Source organism: Panulirus ornatus, chromosome 21 (genome assembly GCF_036320965.1).
Source record: "Panulirus ornatus isolate Po-2019 chromosome 21, ASM3632096v1, whole genome shotgun sequence".
In the NCBI taxonomy this organism is placed as follows: domain Eukaryota; kingdom Metazoa; phylum Arthropoda; class Malacostraca; order Decapoda; family Palinuridae; genus Panulirus; species Panulirus ornatus.
This window is the reverse complement of record NC_092244.1, coordinates 17,952,731-17,980,662: the sequence shown is the minus strand read 5'-3', so window position 1 is coordinate 17,980,662 and position 27,932 is coordinate 17,952,731. Positions and strand designations below refer to the sequence as shown.

General features: G+C 42.3%; 1 protein-coding gene across 6 annotated transcripts in view; it reads left to right on the top strand.

The window, feature by feature from the left end:
* LOC139756393 (uncharacterized) overlaps positions 1–27,932 on the top strand; it is a 620,019-nt gene that overhangs the window by 22,311 nt on the left and 569,776 nt on the right. For 3 of the 6 annotated variants that reach the window (XM_071675803.1, XM_071675802.1, XM_071675798.1), the window contains exon 1: positions 23,320–23,454. The exons of 1 other annotated variant lie outside the window; for it this stretch is intronic. The gene's annotated coding sequence lies outside the window, so the exon portion shown is untranslated. Of the gene's footprint in view, positions 1–23,319; positions 23,455–23,480; positions 23,628–27,932 lie in introns of those variants that run through there. 2 more of the 6 variants (XM_071675801.1, XM_071675799.1) reach the window with 2 other exon arrangements.

Here is a 27,932-nt window from a genome sequence, read left to right as displayed (position 1 = left end):
AATATCCATTAGTACTCAGCTCAAAATGACAGAGTTAAGCAATTATCATTACATTCGATGTTCCTTAGGGTATTACGTACATGCAGTCTAGAATTCACTGATGATGAATTTGAGATGTATTCTATTAGATCCAAGTCAAAGTATCCAAATCTTTCACTGATAAAACTCTTAAGTTGGCAAAGAAATCATTTCATAGAGTTGATCCCAAACCTCCCCTTGATACCAAGAGTCATCAAGTTCTCAATTTAGTGATAATTTTACATTACTTCCCAGGTTGCTTAAATCCTTTAATGTAAATGTAGCCTTCAGCAGTAACAAAAAATATTATGAGTATCTTTAGAAAAAAAGAAAATCGCCAGAAAATTCTTCGGGCTGTCTTTACAGAATCCCTTGTAAAAGTTGTAATATGATTTATATTGGGCAGACTAGTAAGGATCTCCGTGTTAGACATAAGCAACATAAATACAGTATAAGGACAGGACAAGAATCAAATGCTAACAGTTATGACCATTGTATTGACTGAAGTAACGCTAATTCAGTTATTAATTGTAACTCCACCACAAAAAATACCATTGAATCTTCTCTCATTAGATACACAAAGAATTGTAACATGAATATTAATGAAGGTCTATACAAACTAAATAGCTTTGTTGTAGGCAAAATTTGTAAGCGGTTCCCTCACTTGTCCGCATAATGAAATTCTATGACAGGCACGGTGCCAGACTCGAACACCACCAACCGGAAACGCTTGAGTACCAATGGTCTTAGCTTTGCCTTTTCTCTGTATGTAAAGTGACTGTTCTAAATCTTCTGTCTTATTCTTGTATCTCCTCTGACGATGTGATCATTTACGAAAGTGCACTTGGGCTTATCGTCTTTCATTTTCCTTGCTGTTATCAGCTTATATATATATATATATATATATATATATATATATATATATATATATATATATATATATATTAAACTTCATCGCCGTTTCCCGCATCAGCGAGGTAGCGCCAGGAAACAGACGAAGAATGGCCCATCCACTCATATACACATATATACAAATGCCCATACGCGCACATATACATATCAGCTTATCCACATATTCATATACAAAGGCCCAAGCATACATACACATATACATCTTCATGCTTACCTTCATCCATTCTAGCGCTACCCCGCCTCACAGGAAACAGCATCACTACCCCCTACTTCAGGAAGGTAGCGCCGGGAAAACAGACAGAAATGGATGCATTCGTTCTCACTCACTCTCTTCATCAGTCTTTCGTCAGTATGTTTCTGGTTCTTGGAGTGTAGGTGAGTTCCATGCTGTTATGTGGTCACCAGCAAAAGGAAATGAAATAAAGAGTTAGAGAGTTCAGAAACACTTCAAGGGCAAACCTGAAATGATGGAACGTAAGAGCTACCATGAAAGACTGAAAGAAATGTAACTATATAGTCTAGAAAGAAGAAAAAGATACTGTATAAGGTAATATGCGCATGGCAACAAATTGAAGGTATATAGGTATGTTGGGGAACGTGTTGAAAACCTTTTAAAAATTAAGATACAGACTTACCAGATCATCAAGAATGTCATGGAACATACCAAAAGTTATTAAGACATGCCATGTCAACTATTTAATTAGAACACCGATTCAGTATAATGCCAAGAGAAATAAGAAACAGGCATGAAACAAATAATGAAATATTGGAAAAAAAACAGCTGTATACGTTATCAAAAGAAGTCCTACATGAACCAAGAGTAGATGGTTTTACATTGTGATGCAGGTGGCAGCTGAGAACAGTGGGTGGTGAGCCATGTGCCACTTAGGTAAAATCTCGTCTTCCCCCCTTTTCATAGGGTAGTTTAAAGGAAGGGAGGGGAGGTGACAGGGGAAGGAATAGTTTGAAATGGAAGAGGTGACTGAAGTGTGCACTTTTGTATGGTGTAAATATCTGGGTGATTTTCTGGAAGCGTGCTTTTGGTGCCTTATTTTTACACTTTTAGCAAACTGGGGAAGTGTATTTAATCGTGTTGTATCTTTTTTTTTTTTAAGGAGATTCCCTCAGTTAAGGTAAACGCTGTTTAAAGTGTACATGGATGGATGACTGGAGCCTCCCTGAGGGCTTTAAGGTTCTTCGAGGGAGCCAAGGGTGTTCCATGTTTGTACTGTAGTCGAAGTTTCGGATTTGTCTGTAGTTTGTATCACTGTTATCTTCAATTCTGTTTCATATTCTCTAGGCTTCTTCTCCTAGGTATGAACCGAATGAATTATTCTTCAATTCCTTGTGCTGTTTAATATAGAGGCATTTTTCATACGTGACGAATCGTAGAGCCATATTTTGTATCCTTTTTAACTTCAGCATGAGTGATTTGGAGTCGAAGGACTCTGGTATAGGTAAGTAGGTTAGGTTAGTCATTAATACCATTACTTCATCGACTCTGGCCACTATTGTAGTATTACCATGGCCACCATTACATCATCACGCCTGATCACCATCACACTGACACCTTGACCTCCATTGAATCAACACTCCTGTCCAACATTACGTCATCACTCTGGCCACCATTACATCATCGCCATTATATTATCACCACTGACCACCAAGATGTTATCACCCCTCAGTCCCGGAGGCAGCATCAGATAGGAGTGGGTAACAAAGCTGAAGGACCAAAGTATGGCATGTGAATTCAAGCCTGTACGAATGACGATTCTGTATGGGAGATTTGCTATGGAATACAGAGGAAATGAATTATGGAGTGGTAGAATAGGTGAAATATAACACGATGAGGTGGTTTGGGCAGGTGGAAAGAATGTAAGACGGGGAGTTTACAGAGTGTGTATGACGGTACGATAACATGAAGCAGTGAAATGCTCACCTCTGATAGATGGTAAAGTACTGATGCTGATAGATGATATCAGCTTTGAAAGAGATAGTCTATGGGGGAATTTAGATTAGTCTATGGGGGAATTTAGATGGTGGTAGGCAGTAATGCAGGCACAGGTTTTAAGAGAATATACACATTTTCCTGTACATGGAACAATGACGTGTATGTGATTATAGTTCATGAAATAATTCCGGGTAGCACTACTGCCCGAACACACACACACATACACACACACACACACACACTCTCTCTCTCTCTCTCTCTCTCTCTCTCTCTCTCTCTCTCTCTCTCTCTCTCTCTCTCTCTCTCTCTCTCTCTCTCTCTCATGAGCCACTACTCGGTGTATGTTGGTGGATTAACAGACACGTGGACGACTGAAATGGAAATACACGCACGCACACACACACACACACACACACACACACACACACACACACACACACACACACACATACACACACAAAAAAACACACATACACAAACTAAAAAACACACACAAAGAAAAACACACACATACACAAACAGAAACACACACACACATACTCAACAAAACACACACACACGTACACAAGTCACGCATGACACACACAAGACACTTGAGTATGTGTAATTCTCGGTACTCTGGAAAGATGCCAGAATCAATACAAGCTGGTCAGGGCCACTTTTCATTGTGCACATCTCAAGGTAATATGATTCATTATCACGCCCCTTGGATGTTTTTACGCTATCATGTTGCCTTCTCTCTCTCTCTCTCTCTCTCTCTCTCTCTCTCTCTCTCTCTCTCTCTCTCTCTCTCTCTCTCTCTCTCTCTCTCTCTCTCTCTCTCTCTTTACACGTTCCTGTTTAGCTGTGTGCCACAGTTGCCTCGTCTCACTTTCACTGCACGTAGTAAACTATCTGTAAAAGCATTAAGCTCTTGAACACACAAGGTTACGACCCTTGAGCTTGATGGCATGACTTTTCTTTTTTAACTGATCCTGAAGAGCCAGGTCAAAGGTCAAGGCATCGTATCCAAGGGTCATGACCGTCTTGTTCAAGGATCATACTGTCGTGCTCAAGAATAGTTTCGTCGTTCTCAAGGGTCATATTGTGGTGCTCATGGGTCGATTCGTCGTGCTCAAGGGTCATATTGTGGTGCTTAAGGATCGTGTCGTTGTGGCTAGGGGTCACACTCTCGTGTTGAAGGAGTTAAAAGATGGTGACCTTACACAGCCCTGATCCAATCTCACGTATATTTCAAAACCCACAACTGAGAACGTGCCTTAAAGCAGATCGCCACAATCTTGTGATATAGTATTTACAGTGTTAATGTCTCTATCAACAGCACAGTCATGAACCAGAGAGTTTGTGATACGGATTTAACCAACGAGGCGGACATTCCTCACTAGAACGTCTTTTATTTCAGTGTCATGAACTGTACCTAGTCTGAGAGCTCCTCAGACTCCTGCCTGGCCATCTCCTCCGAGGAGTGGGTGGACTCAAGGCGATCGATAATATTCAATATTTTCGTCAGTGCCTCAGCCACTGTGTTCTCTGGTGTCTTGTAAGTTGGGCATACGTGATCACCTTGATGCCCGCGAAGGAGACAGAAGTTGTCGAAGCATGTTAGACAAATTGTTGGTACTAGCTTTCCATATCAGTGTCCTTGGTGTTGTCGAAGGTGCCTGCAAGTCTTTGAACCTTGTTACTTTGTCTTGTTGTGATGTTCTGAGCTCTGGTGTTGCTGGGAAGTGAAGCGATGCTGAAGAAAACTCTTACGACAAACTGGCATTTATTGGATGAAGAGGAATCCAGGACATCTGTTACCAGTGCCTAATGTCGTATTTCCATTGCCCTGTCTGCATGATTTTTTTTTCTTTTTGTGGGGGGATTTCACTGCCGTGTATCTGTTTTGCTTCCATTACAGGAGTCGATGTTTTTTCCCCACCTAAAGTCCTGTGAAGATCAAGGGCGGGAGGGGGTATGCCGAGTGTAAGGGCGAGAGGGGGAGGGGGTACGCCGAGTGTAAGGGATCAAGAGCGATGTCGATTATTATCAGAATGAAGAGAGCTCCGGGGGAGCAGCAGGAAGCACTCTAACTTACGACACTCAGCAGTCGCAAGTAACAATAAGGGTAGTGACAAGTGGTCACATCTCTGGCGGTATGAAACAGCTTAGAGCACACACACACACACACACACACACACACACACACACACACACACACACACACACACACACACACACACAGTCGCACTGCCCAGCAATTATTCATCATACTTCTGGTTCACTGAACGTTGCTGCTGTTGACCTGACCGCTGATACTGAGGAAGAATTCAGCCTCACGGTGAAAAGTAAAGACTCGACACCTGGGTGATGTGATTCGACTCGAACTCAGGTGCTGAGATTACTGACTCGACCATACGGTGATGTGATCGTTGAAAGAACCTTAGGGTTTACAAAGTGATGACTCGACTTTACGGTGCTGTCAGTGTTGACTCGACCTCAAGTTGTTGTGAATGATGACTCGACCTCAGGGACGCTGTGAGTTTAGACTCAATTTTCAGGGTGTTGTGAGTGTTGATTCGGCCTCATGGTGCTGTGAGTATTGGCTTGACCTCAGGGTACTGTGAGATTTTTAAAAGACTGACGTAGCAGGTGAAGACTAACATAGCTGTTGTAGACAGGCGTAGCATCTGTAAACTGGTATAACTGCTGTAGTTTGACGTAGCAGCTATGGACTGGCATAGTTTTCGTAGCCTGACGTAGCAGTTGTAGACTGGTATAGCTGTTGTAGACTGGTGTACCAGCTGTCAACTTGTCAAGTGGAGGTCAGTAGAGTCCACGAAGACGTTGCACAGTCAGGCAGGGGCAAGTGTTAGCCTCCGTTCTTCTCTGGTGGAAAAGGCCGGTATGGGTTGTGAGAACCTGTAGAGAGCTGAGCTGTTCTTGTGGGGGACTCTGTTGCTTCCAGGGAGAGTCCTGGATGCTGGGCAGGGGGAGGCACCACGTAGCAGGGGCCAACCTCTAGTTCGTGGCAGGTCGCCGACTGGTATGCAGCAAGCAGGTGGTTGCCCAGAAGGGCTGTGTCTATCAAGTGTGGCAGTACACACATGGCTACCGTCCCTGAGTCGCCTCTGTTTAAATGGTGCGACGCGATAAAGAGATCATTCAAATGCAGAAACAACATTGTGATATTCCCAGTTAATTATGGTGCCGGACTTTGCATCGACAGACTGGACTAAATCAACCATCTCTACGTGTGTAGTTTACGAATGTGGTGGGTGACGCTTCATACATATATGCTCAACCATGCCGTTAAGGAATCGTGGAATATATCTGACGTAACTGCCAAAAATTCATGAGTCCATTCTTCATTTTCTTAATCCATAAATGGTGCTCAGAATTTCTTCCTTTACCTTAAAACTCTCTCCGCTGTTTACCCAGCTGAAGTAATCTGGTCTACACTCCCAAGTCTCCTCTTAAGTCCTCGTTGTTTTTCACCCACGAGCAGCCTAGAAATCCTTTTTTTTTTTTTTCAACACGATCCCTCACAGTCCCACGGTGTAGCATGGTATCTATATAAGCTCGCTATCCATACGTCCATTGTCTCTGACTCATTTCCCTTGTGTGTCAGGGGGTAAACTACGTACAGCCCTTTCACACATGCACTCTCGTGTCCTCAGCCTTTGTTCAGTGTGTTAACAGGAAACATGGGCTTCCGCGCTTATATAAACACCGCTTATATTTTCACTCTGCTGGCTAAACTGATTTGTCAAGTGAGTCTAAAAGGTTTCCATTTCCACCTCCTTCGCCGACACACACACACACACACACACACACACACACACACACACACACACACACACACACACACGCACACACCACACACACCTCACACACACCACACACCACACACAGCGACTGCATTGCTCATTATTAAGCATTTCGTCCAGTCAGTTCAGTGTTTGCCTAAGCCCCCCACTCTGCCATCTCCTGTACCTTCACCTGCCCTACAGAGAAGTAACTTACAGCGTATATTAACGTGAATGCCCTGCCTACTTTATTAGTAATGTGAGTGGCCTTGTTGTAGTAATAAAAATGACAACCTATCTTTGATTTCCTTTGAGTGTCTGCTTCGCCTCATATATATATCTTCCTCTGGGGTTCATTAATCAGTATGGACACGAATGAATAAATCCCATTAATAGAACCCATGATTGCTCTGGGGCTGACCACTGTTTAGCCTGGCTCTGCCATCCTCCAGATAGGGTTTGATTTTAAACTCACAGTGGTACCCCTTCCTCCTCCACCTCCTCCTCCTCCTCCTTTTGTGGACACGATGTTAAGACTCTTGGGTATGATGGCGCGACGTTTAACCGAACCCTTTAAGGTACAGGCCAAAGATGTTGTCCAGTCCGTTAGTGATGTTCTTCGTGATGTTCTTCCTGACTCTTCGTCCCATCAGAATCAGACGCCATCCCGTCAAATGCCCCCCCCAAAAAAGGACGAAGCATCCGTTGTATGGGCGGCTGGAAGCACGGAGCCACACCAGTAATATAGATTTAGACACCCGTAGGTTTAACCAACTCGTAATGTTATGGCACAGTAACCATCCATGTTCCCATTTTCAGTCTGTTGGAGGGGGTTCACTGGCCAGGTACAGACCAGCACAATTCTCGAGCGGCGACACTCCTGGGAAATCAGCCGGAGCTCCCGGGAGGTCGGCTATACCAGACGTTGGAGAATAGGAAAATTCGCACGGCGTCCGTGTACAGCCCGGCCGACGTGCATAGCAGTATGGAGCGAGTGACTAGATCATTCTGGTAGGACAAGTCCCTGATGATGGCCGCAGATGTAAGTGTATGCGTGTCGTGGCTGAAGCCAGCTGAATGGTTACCAAGACAGATCTCGTAAAAACACACATTAAACTTAACAGTATGTAAAATTAAGTTGAATGCGGGGCTACGTAGAATGAGCCAGGAGCGGCGGAGCCCAGTTGAACGTTAAGGGGATCTAAGATCTCTGGACGTCGTGATTGAGCGGCAGGCTAGGCGCCGCGCGGGGGGAGTTGGTTCCCTGCCTGCCATAAAGAGGGTTTAAATGATAGATCACACTGGCACCATTTAATGGAAGATTGATGTAATGGTTCAACGCTGGAGGATTCAGCAGATGTCTTTCACATCAAAAAGGATAACAAAATGTAAATAAAGTCATTGATTTCTCATCATAATTGTGAGGGTTTCTTATCTCCCTTCACCCCTTCTCATTGTCCAGTCTGCTGAGCGGGAGACGCAACTTATCGTTACCTGCTCGCTGGCAGCGGGCGGCATCTTGCACACGAAAACATGTTTACATCGGTGGCACCGCGCCTTGCACCTTGCACCGCTGCCCGTCAGAACAGAAGGCGGATTCAACAGAAGTCGGTCGTCAAAGAACGGATCGTGTTGATCGTGTTGACCGACTCTGTGACAATCCTTGCACCATAGAACGCAAAAACGATTGCGAATAAAGGTTGCATTGTATATTCTGTCCTATGTTCAGGATACGCCAGACCTAACTGCTAATCGCGTCCCCTTTCTCTCAATGTGTTTTCAAGTGATTAGTGAAGATTGATGTAAGTTATGATTATCATCCACATATGACAGTTTCACTTATAACTATTATCCACATATGACAGTTTCACTTATAACTATCATCCACATTTGACAGTTTCAATTGTAACTATCATCCACATATGACACTTTCACTTATAACTATCATCCACTTATGACAGTCACTTATAACTATCATCCACATATGACACTTTCAGTTATAACTATCATCCACATATGACAGTTTCACTTATAACTATCATCCACATTTGACAGTTTCACTTATTATTATCATCCACATTTGACAGTTTCACTTATTATTATCATCCACATATTACAGTTTCACTTATAATTAACATCCACATATTACAGTTTTACTGATTAAGGAAATTCCCCGCATCTGTACAACATCAATAGGACAGCTATACCTTCAAACATACCCATTTTTGCCCCTCCCACATAAATAACCTCTCTTTTCATACATTCATCAGTGCTCCCAGAACCTTGGCCCCTTCACCCACCCTTGACTCACTTCCGCGTCCAGGGTTCCATTCTAAACCACTCCATTTCCTCCAAATTTTCTCCATTTAGATTCACATCTCAACCAGCGTGTCCCTTTGCACCGCTGAACCTAATATATTAACCTTATTATTATTAACATTTACTCTTAAACTTCCTTCTTTCACACAGTCTCCCAAACTAAGACACGAACTTATGCAGTTTCTCATTTGAATCTGCCACCAGTGTTGTGTCACTGGCAAACAACAACTGACTCATTTCCCAGGCTCTTTCATCCAATTCAGACTGCATATCTTCCCCTTTCTCCAAGACCCATGCATTCACCTCCCTCACCACTCCATGCATAATCAAATTTAACAGCCATGACATCACACACCTGCCGCAGACCCTTCTTCACCTAAAACCACTCACCTCTCTCTCTCTCTCTCTCTCTCTCTCTCTCTCTCTCTCTCTCTCTCTCTCTCTCTCTCTCTCTCTCTCTCTCTCTCTCTCTCTCTCTCTCTATCTATCTATCTATCTATATATATATATATATATATATATATATATATATATATATATATATATATATATATATATATACATATATATATATAGCAGTGGAATGGGGGAAAGAATTTTACTTTCGTATTCTCCGCGTGTCGTAGGCGACCAAGAGGGGTAAGAGTGTAAGGCTGGAACACCCACTCCTCCTTCCCTTCTTGTATTTCAATTACTAAAAGATTAATTAGAAGCCCATCTTTACCCTTACGACACACTCTCAGTGCAGTGAGGAATGTGTGGAAAGAGACGTTCTTATCTGGAAGGGCGAAAATGTCCCAACGACATTGCATGCGTGCGTGCAAAGGGATAGGCTATAGATGAGAATGTACTAAGGAGAGTGTATGGGTTGGAAATGAAATATTTGAGGACAATATGTGGTGTGAGGTGGTTTGATCGAGTAATGACAGGGTAAGAGTGATGTGTGATAATAAGATGAAGGATTTGCGCTGAAATGGTATGGACATATGGAGAGAATGAGTTAATAGTGGTTGACAAAGAGGATATATGTGTGTCAAAAGTGAAGGGGAGAAGGGAGAGAGAGAGAGAGAGAGAGAGAGAGAGAGAGAGAGAGAGAGAGAGAGAGAGAGAGAGAGAGCAAGTTGGAGGTGGAAGGATGGAGTGAAAAACATTTTAATGATTGGGGCCTGAACATGCAGGAGGGTGAAAGGTGTGCACGGGGTACATGATTTGGAGCGATGTGGTATATAGGAGGCAACGCATTGTCATTGGACTGACCCAGGACGTATAAAGCAGCCGGAGATTACCGCAGAAAGGTTTGTAGAGCCTGGTTGTGGATAGGGAGCTGTGGTTACGCGTGCCAGCTAGAGAATAGATCTGCGCGAATGAGGACTTCGTCTGTTCCTGTTACCTCTCTAACGCAGGAAATAGTGAGCAAGTATATATATATATATATATATATATATATATATATATATATATATATATATATATATATATATATATATTATATATATATATATATATATATATATATATGAACGCACTATTTTCATAGAACAGATAATGCCCTCTAACAGCAAAGACTCAAACCCGGGACCTTTACTTAGCAGTTGAGAATGCTAACCGCTCGGCTATGATTACCCGTAATACAGATATAACGATTCGATCACAAGTAATCGAATACCCTTCGTCTCATCCATGAACAACGGGGTCTAGACCGGTCAAATCCCACCAGGCTCAATTACCACTAGAGTTTTTCACTATAATCTCCCTTGTTAGTCTCATTCCATGCTTTTGTTCATGATGTTGTTTGATTCCACCTTGTAAGTGGAGCAAGAAAGAGGCGGCGGCTCAGAGAGCAGGTTTTATGTCCAGTGTAGTTTATGTGCTAGGGCTGACAGTCCCCTATATCGCATCGGTACTCGTATACCACATCGTCCTATCAGCTTAACATCTATTGTGGGGAACATTCTCGAATCATTTATAACGAACAAAATAGGGAATCACTTGCAGGATCATGATCTCATCAGCGCTGGTGGCTGATTCGGGTGAAAAACTGCAGAAGCTGGTGACTGAGTTTGGTAAAGTGTGTGAAAGAAGAAAGCTGAGAGTAAGTGTGAATAAGAGTAAGGTTATTAGGTACAGTAGGGTTGAGGGACAAGTCAATTGGGAGGTAAGTTTGAATGGAGAAAGACTGGAGGAAGTGAAGTGTTTAAGGTACCTGGGAGTGGATTTGGCAGCGGATGAAACCATGGAAGCGGAAGTAAATCATAGGGTGGGGGAGGGGGCGAAAGTTCTGGGAGCGTTGAAAAATGTAAGGAAGTCAAGAACGTTATCTTGGAAAGCAAAAATGGATATGTTTGAAGGAATAGTGGTTCCAACAATTTTATATGGTTGCTAGGCGTGGGCTATAGATAGAGTTGTGCGCAGGAGGGTGAATGTGCTGGAAATGAGATGTTTGAGGACAATATGTGGTGTGAGGTGGTTTGATCGAGTAAGTAATGTAAGGGTAAGAGAGATATGTTGTAATAAAAAGAATGTGGTTGAGAGAGCAGAAGACGGTGTTTTGAAATGGTTTGGTCACATGGAGAGAATGAGTGAGGAAAGATTGACCAAGAGGATATATGTGTCAGAGGTGGAGGGAATGAGGAGAAGTGGGAGGCCAAATTGGAGGTGGAAAGATAGAGTGAAAAAGATTTTGAGTGATCGGGGCCTGAACATGCAGAAGGGTGAAAGGCGTGCAAGGAATAGAGTGAATTGGAACGATGTGATTGAACCAGGTCATATGAAGCGTCTGAGGAAAACAATGGAAAGTTTTGTGGGGCCTGGATGTGGAAAGGGAGCTGTGGTTTCGGTGCATTATTACATGACAGCTAGAGACTGAGTGTGAACGAATGTGGCCTTTGTTGTCTTTTCCTAGCGCTACCTCGCGCACATGCGGGGGTAGGGGGTTATCACTTCATGTGCGGCGGGGTGGCGACGAGAATGAATAAAGGCAGACAGTATGAATTATGTACATGTGTATATATGTATATGTCTGTGTATATATGTATATATCTGTGTGTGTGTGTGTATATATATATATATATATATATATATATATATATATATATATATATATATATATATATATATATATATATATTATCCCTGGGGATAGGGGATTAAGAATACTTCCCACGTATTCCCTGCGTGTCGTAGAAGGCGACTAAAAGGGGAGGGAGCGGGGGCTGGAAATCCTCCCCTCTCTTTTTTTTTTTTTTTAATTTTCCAAAAGAAGGAGGATATTCCAAAAAAGGCCCAGTCCTCTGTTCCTAACGCTACCTCGCTAACGCGGGAAATGGCGAATAGTTTAAAAGAAAAGAATATATATATATATATATATATATATATATATATATATATATATATATATATATATATATATATATATATATATATGTGCGTGTGTGGACGTGTATGTGGGTGGGGTGGGCCATTCTTTCGTATGTTTCCTTGCGTGTGTGTGTGTGTGTGTGTGTGTGTGTGTGTGTGTATGTACATGTTGATATATATATTATTTTTTTTTATTTTGCTTTGTCGCTGTCTCCCGCGTTAGCGAGGTAGCGCAAGGGAACAGACGAAAGAATGGCCAACCCACCGACATACACATGTATATACATACACGTCTACACACGCAAATATACATACCTATACATCTCAACGTATACATATATATACACACACAGACATATACATATATACACATGTACATAATTCATACTGTCTGCCTCTATTCATTCCCATCGCCATCTCGCCACGCATGAAATAACAACCCCCTCCCCCCTCATGTGTGCGAGGTAGCGCTAGGAAAAGACAACAAAGGCCCCATTCGTTCACACTCAGTCTCTAGCTGCCATGTAATAATGCACCGAAACCACAGCTCCCTTTCCACATCCAGGCCCCACACAACTTTCCATGGTTTACCTCAGACGCTTCACATGCCCTAGTTCAATCCATTGACAGCATGTCAACCCTGGTACACCACATCGCTCCAATTCACTCTATCCCTTGCACGCCTTTCACCCTCCTGCATGTTCAGGCCCCGATCACTCAAAATCTTTTTCACTGCATCTTTTCACCTCCAATTTGGTCTCCCACTCCTCCTCGTTCCCTCCACCTCTGACACATATATCCTCTTGGTCAATCTTTCCTCACTCATTCTCTCCATGTGACCAAACCATTTCAAAACACCCTCTTCTGCTCTCTCAACCACACGCTTTTTATTACCACACATCTCTCTTACCCTATTATTACTTAATCAAACCACCTCACACCACATATTGTCCTCAAACATCTCATTTCCAGCACATCCACCCTCCTGCGCACAACTAAATCCATAGCTCACGCCTCGCAACCATACAACATTGTTGGAACCACTATTCATTCAAACATACCCATTTTTGCTTTCCGAGATAATGTTCTCGACTTTCACACATTCTTCAAGGCTCCGAGAATTTTCGCCCCCTCCCCCACCCTATGATTCACTTCCGCTTCCATGGTTCCATCTGCTGCCAAATCCGCTCCCAGATATCTAAAACACTTCACTTCCTCCAGTTTTTTTTTTCCATTCAAACTTGCCTCCCAATTGACTTGACCCTCAACCCTACTGTACCTGATAACCTTACTCTTATTCACATTTACTCTCAACTTTCTTCTTTCACACACTTTACCAAACTCAGTCACCAGCTTCTGCAGTTTCTCACATGAATCAGCCACCAGCGCTGTATCATCAGCGAACAACAACTGACTCACTTCCCAAGCTCCCTCATCCACAACAGACTGCACACTTGCCCCTCTTTCCAAAACTCTTGCATTCACCTCCCTAACAACCCCATCCATAAACAAATTAAACAACCATGGAGACATCACACACCCCTCCCGCAAACCTACATTCACTGAGAACCAATCACTTTCCTCTCTTCCTACATGTGCACATGCCTTACATCCTCGATAAAAACTTTTCACTGCTTCTAACAACTTGCCTCTCACACCATATATTCTTAATACCTTCCACAGAGCATCTCTATCCACTCTGTCATATGCCTTCTCCAGATCCATAAATGCTACATACAGATCCATTTGCTTTTCTAAGCATTTCTCACATACATTCTTCAAAGCAAACACCTGATCCACACATCCTCTACCACTTCTGAAACCACACTGCTCTTCCCCAATCTGATGCTCTGTACATGCGTTCACCCTCTCAATCAATATTCTCCCATATAATTTCCCAGGAATACTCAACAAACTTAAACCTCTGTAATTTGAGCACTCACCTTTTGTCCCCTTTGCCTTTGTACAATGGCACTATGCACGCATTCCGCCAATCCTCAGGCACCTCACCATGAGTCATACATACAGTAAGTAAACTTACTAACCAGTCAGCAATACAGTCATCCCCCTTTTTACTAAAGTCCACTGCAATACCATCCAAACCCGCTGCCTTGCCGGCTTTCATCTTCCGCAAAGCTTTTACTACCTCTTCTCTATTTACCAAATCATTTCCCCTAACCCTCTCAATTTGCACACCACCTCGACCAAAACACTCTATATCTGCCACTCTATCATCAGACACATTCAACAAACCTTCAAAATACTCACTCCACCTCCTTCTCACATCACCACAACTTGTTATCACCTCCCCATTACCCCCCTTCACTGAAGTTCCCATTTGTTCCCTTGTCTTGCCCACTTTATTTACCTCCTTCCAAAACATCTTTTTATTCTCCCTTAAATTTAATGATACTCTCTCACCCCAACTCTCATTTGCCTTCTTTTTCACCTCTTGCACCTTTCTCTTGACCTCCTGCCTCTTTCTTTTATACATCTCCCACTCATTTGCATTATTTCCCTGCAAAAATCGTCCAAATGCCTCTCTCTTCTCTTTCACTAATAATCTTACTCCTTCATCCCACCACTCACTACCCTTTCTAATCTGCCCACCTCCCATGCTTCTCATGCCACAAGCATCTTTTGTGCAAGCCATCACTGCTTCCCTAAATGCATCCCATTCCTCCCCCACTCCCCTTACCTCCTTTGTTCTCACCTTTTTCCATTCTCCACTCTATATATATATATATATATATATATATATATATATATATATATATATATATATATATATATATATATATATATATATATGCGTGTATGATCGTGTATGTATATATATATATATATGAGTGGATGTGTCTTTCCTCGTCTGCAAAGGTTACATAATCTTACTGTAATAAACACTATGAGAAATATATATATCGTTGTTGTTGAATCTGTGATGCCCCTTTCAAGGACTGGCGGCATTTGATGAAGTGAATAACTTTGTGATGATATGCTACAAAAAGCTAATGCTGTAAATACTGTAAGCTATTGTGAAAATAAAGTAAACTCGTGCAGGTAAGAGATCCAGTAAGAGAAAACTTCATTGTTAGTATGTATTAACCTCACCGCATGCGTTGAGCACAGTCGTTTCGTATTGGAAGTATTCACTTATTTGAAAGTATTGATCCGGTGCAATTATAAATGAGTTAAGTGCAAAAGCAACGTTTGAGGATAGACTTTAGTGACTCGTTTCAAGTTCACATGTAGTTCCATCGTGAAGATGACAATTTGCAGGTTATTTGTTCTCTCTGAATTATCCATTTACCTTTTGACTTCTGCCATTCTGTTCCGTGAGTTTCCGATGTCTTCCACAATCACAAACAGCCTCGAAAGAACCTAGTCTCTGTTGCTGTTTGAATTCCTTTTTCTTCCTTTGTATTCCTGATGGGTAGACTATCAAACCTACCCGAATGCAGTGGACAGTTTCTTGAATTCTAGAAAATAAATCCATACATTCATGCACACACACATTAGATCGTAAAAGAGATTAGCGCACTGCCAAAGTCATTGTCTATAGGTAATCCTACTTGATGAAATCTTTACCGTAATTTCCTCTTATGGTTTACCTTCTGAGGGTTAGTGGCGGCCATACTATTCTCACTGCAGCATTTGTTCTGGGATATATATATTCCCCAGAGTGCCATTCAGTTACTGATAACTCATTCTAATTATTCTAATTCACGAGTAACACAATGTAGAATTACATAATTTTGCATAATATATCAAATGAATGTATGTATGTTACTGGATCTAATGGCCATCGGCAGCTGGATGGTCGTTCATTCACGTTCGTTGATACATACGTTAGACGTACATTATATATATATATATATACGTTAAACATACATGATACATACGTTAAACATACAGATCCACTGTGAATTTGTTAGGTTTCTGTGGCATGACATTGACTGATATACGAATGAAAATCCTCTGACGCACTGAAATTTAATGTCATTATTATTTCTCGTTGATGCAACAATACACAATATATTATGCAGTCTGTCAGCCTGCCCATTATTACTAATTTTCCTAAATAAGAAATTGATGTAATTTTCTCCATTTCTTTTCATTATACTGTCATGAAGCTGTTAGCTGCATCTGTGCATTATTGATTTCTCTAAGCATATTTTAAGACTGTCAGATCACAATGATAGAGGATTTCATAACAGAACTTCGGAAACGTAAAACCTTTTCTTGTTCATGGTTTCCGATTATTTTTCTATGTGATGTAACTTTGATGAGTTGGAAGAATGACTGTTGCATTTTGGTGATGTGAAGCTCTAAACGACAGTTCGGTCCCAGTAGTAGCTTGTTTTGAACCCGTCCGAACCTGAAATGTATGATTTTGAATCATCTTTATTGCTAGATGAGGAACATTTGTTGTTCACAGCTGTATTGTTCGTGCTAGATGGTGCGCGCCACAAGTTGTTTGCATCTGAGCTTCCGTCTGGATGTAACTGCTGTAAGTTGTGTGCTGTGTTTGATACACAGTATCTTACCATTTAGAAACTTTAAGGAGAAGGACGTGTTGTAAGAACTGTCCACTTATGGTATCAAAGCAGCGACGGGTCGAACGCCCCTCATGCAGTGTGCAAGCTGGCACCAAGTTAATCATAGGCGCTTTACTGGCTCTCTGGCTTTTACAGTACCTGCTGTATAGTAATGCAGCAACGATAGTATTTGTTACGTCTACGCATTTTCAGTACATCACTCTCATCGTTGCAATGTAGAAAGTCTTGAATAGCCGGTAGGCTCCATGAAACTGTGAAGTTCAATTAGAGATCTTTGAAGGTCTTCCACGACCATGGGCTTGGATTGGAGTGAGGCAGATGTCGTCTGGTAAATCTTTACGACTCTAAAACCCAATTTCTTCCCGTTTCTCTTTCTAAAACGCCTCACAACTTACCATCCCCCATGATGACGCTGTAAGTTCCATCATTTAATACAACAGACATACATATCACCAAAACAATTATTCTAGATTTACAAGTCTGCTCTGGGACATCTTTCATTATGCCAGACATTCTTGTCTTCCAAACACTTGCTCCGACAATACAAAGGAATTAAATCTAACATCTTGGGCTTTCCTAACTCGACACAGTTACCTCGCAGAGTCGGATCTAAAACAATTCCTCAAATCTTGACCTGATTTCTCTACCTCTTTCCCTTCCCTCTTATTTAGGTATTACTTCCGTGTCAGCCCCAGATTATTGTGCTGCTCAGCAAACCAAAACGTCACATGATTGCTGTGTGGCAACGCAAGGGTAGGCTTCTGTAATGTTTGCACGGTATCTCACTGCACACCACTAGGTTTTGTAGCTTGTTACACTTACTTTTTTCTAGCAGAGGAACCTTACCTATCAAAAAAAAAGTATTTTCGTAATTCTTCTATATCTTATAGTCTTGTTTGCATTTTGATCAAAGTCCTGGACTGTATGAGGACTTTTGATCGTAATTGGAACCTTTTAGACATGAAGATTTAGAAATAGAAGTCAAACGACACTATATTTCGCAGAGGCATACTTGAAGGACTGATGGCTGGAGTGGATGGGATTGCTATTGATTTTCTCAAGAAAGGTGATAACGCTGTTAGTTAATTAGGATTTCCAGTGATTGTTTGGCTCAAGGTGAGGTGGCTGAGAATTGGCGAAATGCCTGTGGAGTGCAAATGTATAAAGGCGAGAAAAGTGAATATACATACGAATCACAGTGGTACGAGGTTACTGAGTGCCCTTGGTAAGTTGTAAGGACGACTAGTGATTAAGAGGGTGAAAGCATGCACAGACCATCATACTAGGGTAGGAATGATGTGGCTTAAGGAGTGGGGAAAGCATGTGTGGATCGGATGTTTGCTTTAGAAATATCTGCGAGAAATACTTAGGGAATCAAGGATTTGTATGTACATTTATAAATCTAGAGAAAGTGGATGATAAGGTTGATAGAGATGCTTTGTGGAAGGTTTTACGAATATTTGATGCGCGAGGAAATATACATAATTCAATAAGAAGTTTTTATCAAAAGAGTGAGGCTTGTGTGCGAGTAGGAGGAGACGAGGGTAGGTTGTTCCTCCTTTCATCATTTCCTCTTATTATAGTCTTCCTGCCTTTTCTGTAAACACCTGCAGACCTCAGTTGATATCTGTTTCTTTTTCTCTCACTGTATCTCTCTTGCTCGCGATGGCCTTTGATTTGAGTGTTTTGTCCGCACAATGCCCATCACTTGACAAAAAAACAATATATATATATATATATATATATATATATATATATATATATATATATATATATATATATATGTGTGTGTGTGTGTGTGTGTGTGTGTGTAATTTATCTTATTTATCATACTTAATCGCTGTTTCCCGGGTTAGCGGCGTTGCGCCAAGAAGCAAATGAAGAAAGACCCATCCTCTCATATGCACATATATACATACAAGCTCACACACGTACTTATACATACATATACATTTCAGCATTTATACATATACATATACATAGCCGTATACAGAAATACCCATGTATTTATTCATACTCGCATTCCTTCGTTCATTTGCGGCGCCACCCCACCCCACAGGAAACCATTGTCACCCCCTGCGTCAGCGAGGTAGCGCTAAGAAAACAGACAAAAAGAGCCACATTTGTTCACACTCAGTCTCTAGCTGTCATGTGTAATGCACCGAATCCACAGCTCCCTATCCACATCCAGGCCCCACAGACCTTTCTATGGTTTACCCCAGACATTTCACATGCCCTAGTTCAGTCCATTGACAGCAAGTCAAGCTCGATATACCACATCGTTCCTGTTCAATCTATTCCTTGCACGCCTTTTACCCTCCTGCATGTTCAGGCACCGATCGCTCGAAATCTTTTTCACTCCATCCTTCCACCTCCAATTTGGTCTCCCGCTTCTTCTTCCCTCCACCTATGACATAAATCATCTTTGTCAGCTTTTTCTCACTCATTCTCTCCATATGTCCAAAACATGTAAACAATTCTTGTGCTCTCTCATCCACAATCTTTATATTACCACACATCTCTCTTACATTATTGTTTTTTACGCGATCAAACCACCTCACACCGCATATTGTCCTCAAACATCTTATTTCCACATATCCACATTCCTCAGTACGTCCCTGTCTATAGCCCATGCCTCGCAACCATATGATATTGTTAGAACTTCTGTTCCTTCAGACGTACCCATTTTCGCTCTCCGAGATCACGTTCTCTCTTTCCACACTTTATCGCTCTCTCTCCTACCCTGACTCACTTCCACTTCCATGGTTACATTCGCTGCTAAGTCCACTCTCAGATATCTAAAACACTTCACTTTCTCCATTTTTTTTCTCCCTTTAAACTTACATCCCACTTAACTTGTCTCTCAACCCTTCTAAACCTAATAACCTTTTTCTTATTCACATTTACTCTCAACTTTCTCCTTTTACACACTTTTCCAAACTAAGTCACCAACCTCTACAGTTTCTCACACGAATCAGCCACTGTAGCTGTATCATCGGCGAACAACAACTGACTCACTTCCCTGGCCCTCTCTCCACAACAGACTGCATACTCGCCCCTCTCTCCAAAACTCTTGCATTTACCTCCCTAATCACCCCATCCATAACCAAATTAATCAATATCTTCAAAGATTCCCAATTAGTGATTGGGCCGTGCAGTAAAGTCTAACTACTTCTAAAACTGTGCTTTTCTTTTGTAATTAAAACTCAAAACAGGGGTGGTTGTCGGTAAGCGACCTAGCTACGTGTTGATAGTGAAAGAAGTTGTTAATTGAGGGAAGGAGTGTATGGACACTATAAGAGGAAGATTTAAGATCAGACTGCTGAAAGCATAGGTAGAAGTAAGTTGAGAGGTGGCAGTTAGATGATGGTTCGACCTTGACCTTACCGACTTAAAAGACACAGCGACCTTCCAGCACCGCTCACCTTCCAGTACGGCCTGTCGCACGGAAGCAATGGGCAATCCCGCCAAGGCGTCCACCGTCCGTCCGACAACCCGACCTCAGGAACTGGTACCATCCCTTGGAGCCACGGGAGAATAGCCTAATCCCGCACACCCCAAACCAACAAAGAGGCAGATGACCTTCGCCTGCCCGGTGGCCGACACCAGATGGACAAGGCAGGCTCCGATTGCTAACCTGTACTCTTGGACCACATCCTGTGAAGGGAGTGGGTCCAGGTTAGGGCTTTGATGGAGCACACCTCAAGGTCCTGGTACGTCAGCCCTAACCCTACGAGAGCACTCGCACTTTCTTGGCACCATGCGCCACGCCAATTCAATGTGGCAGATGTTACATGCACGGTGCCCTTTCCGGTGAGATCCCGTACGCCTTGTAAGACTTCCAGGGTGCCGTAGTAGCTGCACTTATGCTGGTGTGCCGCTGAAAACTCGAAATGGACCCCAGAGACCTGAGTATCAATTATGTAGGCTTCTTTACCTTTGGAAGCCAAGATGTCCGGCTTCCGAAAGGACCCCACAACCGGAATACGCGGCTCGCAGGGCACCTCGTAACCCCTCTGCCTCAATTGTCCGGCCAAATAGACACTGATGTTGTCGTGCCTCTTTACCCTCCCGCCATGGGTACGGGGGCACATCTGTGCGATGTGCCCGAGTGCACCCGGCTTCTGACAGGTGTCACAGAGGCCGTTTATTTCGGGCCGGCCTCTGGACGCCCTGGCAGGGGTGGGCAAGGCGCTTATCCTCACTTGGACGGCCTTCACGTAATCAGAACCGGACAGGAAACAGTTCCCGCTATTCACCCATCTGCTAACCTGAGGCACGGCAGCAGATGGAGCGAGACCCGCTCCGTCAACGGTGCTGACCAGATTGGCCCTCCATACGTGTTAGACGTTCGGTTTTATTACCCGCCTGCCGACCAGAAATGCATGCGGGTCCAGTCCAGCGCTGCAGCTTGCGGACAGCCACATGAATCACCGGGTCGGTCGAGGTGAGTAATTTTTCGAACCGCGCTTGTTTATTTAGCCGGACGGTCGAGACAAAGTCCGGTATACCCACCCCACCATCTCCAGCTGCCGAGTGGAAGTATGCTCAAGGCACATCATGGGCTAGGCACAGCCAGCGGCGAACCGCCACTCGCACTTGCCTGTCCATGCGTGCTGATTGTGTCTTATACACTTCCCCCAACACCAGTCGATGCAAGAGCTTGGGCACCAGATGTCCCACAAGCAACGCAATCCGCTGTTGAGGTTTTACAGGGGCTCTGGTGATGTTGTGGAGCCCCTTCTAGCAGAGCGCCGTAGGACTTTCGCCGACCCCCAGCTCCGACAAGAACGTCGAGGTACTTATACTCGTCCTCAGCACTCATGGATCCGACCGCGCTGCCCAAGACCTGGACGTCCTATTTTTATTGACGTACCAAGTCTTACGCTTCCCGTCGACCTCCATGCTGTGGGTACGACATTTCCCTAGATTGACTTGAATTCCACCCCCCGCGAGGGTCCCGGCCATCACGTTCATTTCCTGCTGCAAGCCAGTGGGCGTTTGCGCTACCAGAACCAAATCATCGGCAAACGCCGGTGATGATACCTTTTGGTCACCCAACCTAACCCCTACGCCAGTCTCCTTCACCCTTGCGATCCCCTCGTCAATCACAAGGTTGAAGAGAATTGGTGATAATGGGTCACCCTGTTTGATCCCACGAGTCATGCTTACTTCTCCGACATCTCGTCGCTGCCTTCGATGTAAGTGAAGGCTAGGTCATACGTCGACATGATATATTCCCTGACGGGGGCTGGGATGCCCTTCCGCGACATGGCCCGCTCGATAGTGCTATGATTAACACTATCGAATGCTTTGGCCATGTCGAGGAATGCCGGATGCACACCGTGAGCATGTGCCCGCGCACGACCGATGATCGCATCCAAGATCGTGAGGTTCTCAAGACATCCGTCTATTGGGTACATCACACACACTCCTGCCGAAGACCAACATTCACTGGGAACCAATCACTCTCCTCTCTTCCTACTCGTACACATGCCTTACATCCTTGGTAAAATCTTTTCACTGCTAACAACTTACCTCCCACACTATATACTCTTAAAACCTTCCACTAAGCATCTCTATCAACTGTAACATATGTCTTCTCCAGGTTCATAAATGCTACATACAAATCCATTTGTTTTTCTAAGCATTTCTCGCATACATTCTTCAAAGCAAACACGTGATCCACACATCCTCTATCATATATATAAACGCAGTTGGTGTTACCGGTTTCCGACTACAAGAGGTGACACCGCGAGAGAAAAGTCACTTTTAACTGCATTTCCCTGCTTATGGAAGTTGTGCCGTCTTGGGTTACGGAAGCCTTTAAAAGGGCTCCATGGAAACGTCAGCACCCTTTCATAGATTGGTAGGGTATTAGGGTAATAATGAAAGAAAAAAATAAATAGAAATACATATAACTCGGATAATATAAATAGATACAAATGCTAAAACTGAGTCTAAAGTAACAATCTGACTTCAGCATTGGTTTCTGTAAATCTGTGAAATATTCACTATGAACAGGCTTAGTATTATTGATCATTTCCTCTGATATTGAACATGATTAGGTGACTAAAGCATCCATATAGAACTAATAGATACAGTGAACATGATTTCTTGAGTGTTAGAGATAAAATCACGAGATATCTTCATGAAATGGATAAATCTAAATTACTGTAACATGTTTTCAAAAGCAAAAGTACCCCATTCCTTGATGTGTGATTACAGGTATTCACCTAAAAACACTGTTCGTTCGTCATCACTAATGACGTTATCAGTTAATCATTGCGTCCATTAGATTTGAAACATCCTTCAGTACAACTAAGATTATTAAATTAGTCATCTGTTTCTTTTTCATAAAGCATCTTCAAAAGTGTCAATAAGAATGTGGTCGATATATTGTATAGCAAATGAAGTTAAGGCCAATTCAAAATTCGGACATGTTGTCAGCTGTGTTTACATGCTACTTCCGTGCATGTGCTCATTTCGGACTCGTGGAACGATGAGGTGTTTCTTCAGGTTGTGTTGATGGAATAAGCATTTCAAGGTGATGGACGCATCCATTAAATGTATCTTTATTGTTATGGTGTTGGGAGTTGTAAATACAATAACTGAGTGAAGCTCTTAGAAACCTCTGAAGTTATGACGGCATTTGGGATTGGAAGATGAATAAATTTCGTGCATGTGTTCGTTGGAAGTAGTTCCACCTGTAGTTACTCGGTAATTGTATAAGCTAGTAATCTCTGCATTGTTATACGAGAAATTTGGAAATTTACTTTGACAAAGAAATTAGGGTACTTGAGTGGATAGATAGGATTTTATTGTTATGCTGTGCCATTTATATGAAAAGACATATTAAAGTATAAGATTGGTAAGTTTCGATACGTGAGAATATATGCAGGAAGAAGATAAGTATTATAGTGTAAAGTATTATTGCCAATGCTCAACTGTGAAGGAGAAAAGTTTCATTCATATTTCGTGGATGTTAATGATTAACATATTTTGGCAATCATTTAACATATTTCTACAATTATTTAATTGTGTCGTCTTATTACTGTTCATAGATTCGCTGGGCAATGGATATGGAAATAGAAGTGAAAAGTTCTTTGAGGAAAATGCTTTGATAAACTTTTTTTTTAAAGTGACAAGAGATATGTTTAGAGTAGGGAGGGCTATGAAATTTAGGTCAAATTGGGGCTAATTAACTTACGACGAGTAGTTGAATTACTTTAAGACATCAACGAAAAAATGCGTAAGAACTTAGCAACTTCTCTTAACAACTGAGACTTGCCAGCAAGTTCCCTTACCAGCTGAGACTTATCTATACCACATTTTTTAGTATTAAGATACACCAATGATATTTTTACCTGCTTTCTTTTGCCACATAGTGTGAGTGTTTGCTGCATTTGGTTTGTTTTTAGTTAGATTCGCTCCAACACATTAACCACACCTCTCAGCAGGTAGAACAAAATAAGATCATTACATTTACCATATAACAAAATTGTCTTCTACCAGGGTAATGAATGTGAGATTTTCAATGTTACTCATGATTTCTAGAAGTGTTTGACCTACTTTTTACATTAATTAGTATCATATCGTCTGCAATAGACAGAAGTCTAATATAAGGGAATTCATGTGACTAAACCTTCCTGTTGGTAGATTGAAATGAGATCACATTGTCACATATTCTTTGTATTGCATTGTAAATATGGTGAATGTCTGTTTCTAGGGAAAGTTAGACAAGGTTTTCATAGTGCTTGTTGGCTTCTAGAAGTGTTTTCATTCCTTCTATACTAACCATTTTTCTCCCTTTTTACCTTATATATTCTACCAGAGAGAGGAGGAAAATAAACAAATGAAAAGGATTCCACAAATTTTTGATAACAAAATGCGATAATCAAAGAATAATATTATCCAAATGTTATGTATAGCAAAATAATTACCATTGAAAAATGAAGTCTGTAAAAGGCTGCTTCTGTTGAAATCTGTTCTGTAGTTCATAACCATCATTGACATCAGATATAGAATGTTATTATACTAGACATTAGTCTTTTTTAATATTTGAAATAACTTTTATACTTTCAGCAGGAAAATATCGCTAATGAGATGGCTTGAGTTAGAGGTAGACATAATTCTTCGTGAAAAAGTTATTGCTAAGTTATCTAAAAATTGCCTTTCTCTGGCATGACAACCCTGGGAAAAAAATTTTGAGTGATTGGGGCCTAAACGTACAGGAAGCTGTGAGGCGTGCAAGGAATAGATTGAATTGGAACATTGTGGTATACCGGGGTCAACTTGCTGTCAGTGGACTGAACCAGGGCATGTGAAGCATGTAGGGTAAACCATGGAAAGGTCTGTGGGGAGTGGATGTAGATAGGGAGCTGTGGTTTCGGTGCATTACACATGACAGCTAAAGAACGAGTGTAAACGAATGTGGCCTTCTTTTGTCTTGCTTTCATGGTGCTACCTCACAGATGCAGGGGATAGCGATGCAGCTTTCCTGTGGGGCAGGGTAGCGACAGAAATGAATGAAGGCAAGCAAGTATGAATATGTACATGTGTATGTAATGCCTACGTATATGCATGTATATATATATATGTTCGTATGTGGGTGTATATGTATATATATGTACATGAGTAGATGGGCGATTCTTCGACTGTATCCTGGTGCTGTGTTGCTGATGCAGGAAATGGTGATTATATATAATAATAACATAAAATTATATGTATATATATATATATATATATATATATATATATATATATATATATATATATATATATATATTATTATTATTATTATTTTTTTTTAATTTTACTTTGTCGCTGTCTCCCGCGTCTGCGAGGTGGCGCAAGGAAACAGACGAAACAAATGGCCCAACCCACCCCATACACAATGTATATACATACACGTCCACACACGCAAATATACACACCTATACATCTCAATGTACACATATGTATACACACACAGACACATACATATATACCCATGCACACAATTCACACTGTCTGCCTTTATTCATTCCCATCGCCACCTCGCCACGCATGGAATACCATCCCCCTCCCCACTCATGTGTGCGAGGTAGCACTAGGAAAAGACAACAAAGGCCCCATTCGTTCACACTCAGTCTCTAGCTGTCATGCAATAATGCCCGAAACCACAGCTCCCTTTCCACATCCAGGCCCCACACAACTTTCCATAGTTTACCCCAGACGCTTCACGTGCCCTGATTCAATCCACTGACAGCACGTCAACCCCGGTACACCACATCGATCCAATTCACTCTACTACTTGCCCTCCTTTCACCCTCCTGCATGTTCAGGCCCCGATCACACAAAATCTTTTTCACTCCATCTTTCCACCTCCAATTTGGTCTCCCACTTCTCCTCGTTCCCTCCACCTTCGACACATATATCCTCTTGGTCAATCTTTCCTCACTCATTCTCTCCATGTGCCCAAACCATTTCAAAACACCCTCTTCGGCTCTCTCAACCATGCTCTTTTTATTTCCACACATCTCTCTCACCCTTACATTACTTACTCGATCAAACCACCTTACACCACACATTGTCCTCAAACATCTCATTTCCAGCACATCCATCCTCCTGCGCACAACTCTATCGATAGCCCACGCCTCGCAACCATACAACATTGTTGGAACCACTATTCCTTCAAACATACCCATTTTTGCTTTCCGAGATAATGTTCTCGACTTCCACACATTCTTCAAGGCTCCCAGGATTTTCGCCCCCTCCCCCACTCTATGATTCACTTCCGCTTCCATGGTTCCATCCGCTGCCAGATCCACTCCCAGATATCTAAAACACTTTACTTCCTCCAGTTTTTCTCCATTCAAACTTACCTCCCAATTGACTTGACCCTCAACCCTACTGTACCTAATAACCTTGCTCTTATTCACATTTACTCTTAACTTTCTTCTTTCACACACTTTACCAAACTCAGTCACCAGCTTCTGCAGTTTCTCTCATGAATCAGCCACCAACGCTGTATCATCAGCGAACAACAACTGACTCACTTCCCAAGCTCTCTCATCCACAACAGACTTCATACTTGCCCCTCTTTCCAAAACTCTTGCATTCACCTCCCTAACAACCCCATCCATAAACAAATTAAACAACCATGGAGACATCACACACCCCTGCCGCAAACGTACATTCACTGAGAACCAATCACTTTCCTCTCTTCCTACACGTACACATGCCTTACATCCTCGATAAAAATTTTCACTGCTTCTAACAACTTGCCTCCCACACCATATATTCTTAATACCTTCCACAGAGCATCTCTATCAACTCTATCATATGCCTACTCCAGATCCATAAATGCTACATACAAATCCATTTGCTTTTCTAAGTATTTCCCACATACATTCTTCAAAGCAAACACCTGATCCACACATCCTCGACCACTTCTGAAACCACACTGCTCTTCCCCAATCTGATGCTCTGTACATGCCTTCACCCTCTCAATCAATACCCTCCCATATAATTTACCAGGAATACTCAACAAACTTATACCTCTGTAATTTGAGCACTCACTCTTATCCCCTTTGCCTTTGTACAATGGCACTATGCATGCATTCCGCCAGTTCTCAGGCACCTCACCGTGAGTCATACATACATTAAATAACCTTACGAACCAGTCAACAAGACAATATATATATTTTTTTTTTTTTTTTTTTTATACTTTGTCGCTGTCTCCCGCGTTTGCGAGGTAGCGCAAGGAAACAGACGAAAGAAATGGCCCAACCCCCCCCCCATACACATGTATATACATACGTCCACACACGCAAATATACATACCTACACAGCTTTCCATGGTTTACCCCAGACGCTTCACATGCCTTGATTCAATCCACTGACAGCACGTCAACCCCGGTATACCACATCGCTCCAATTCACTCTATTCCTTGCCCTCCTTTCACCCTCCTGCATGTTCAGGCCCCGATCACACAAAATCTTTTTCACTCCATCTTTCCACCTCCAATTTGGTCTCCCTCT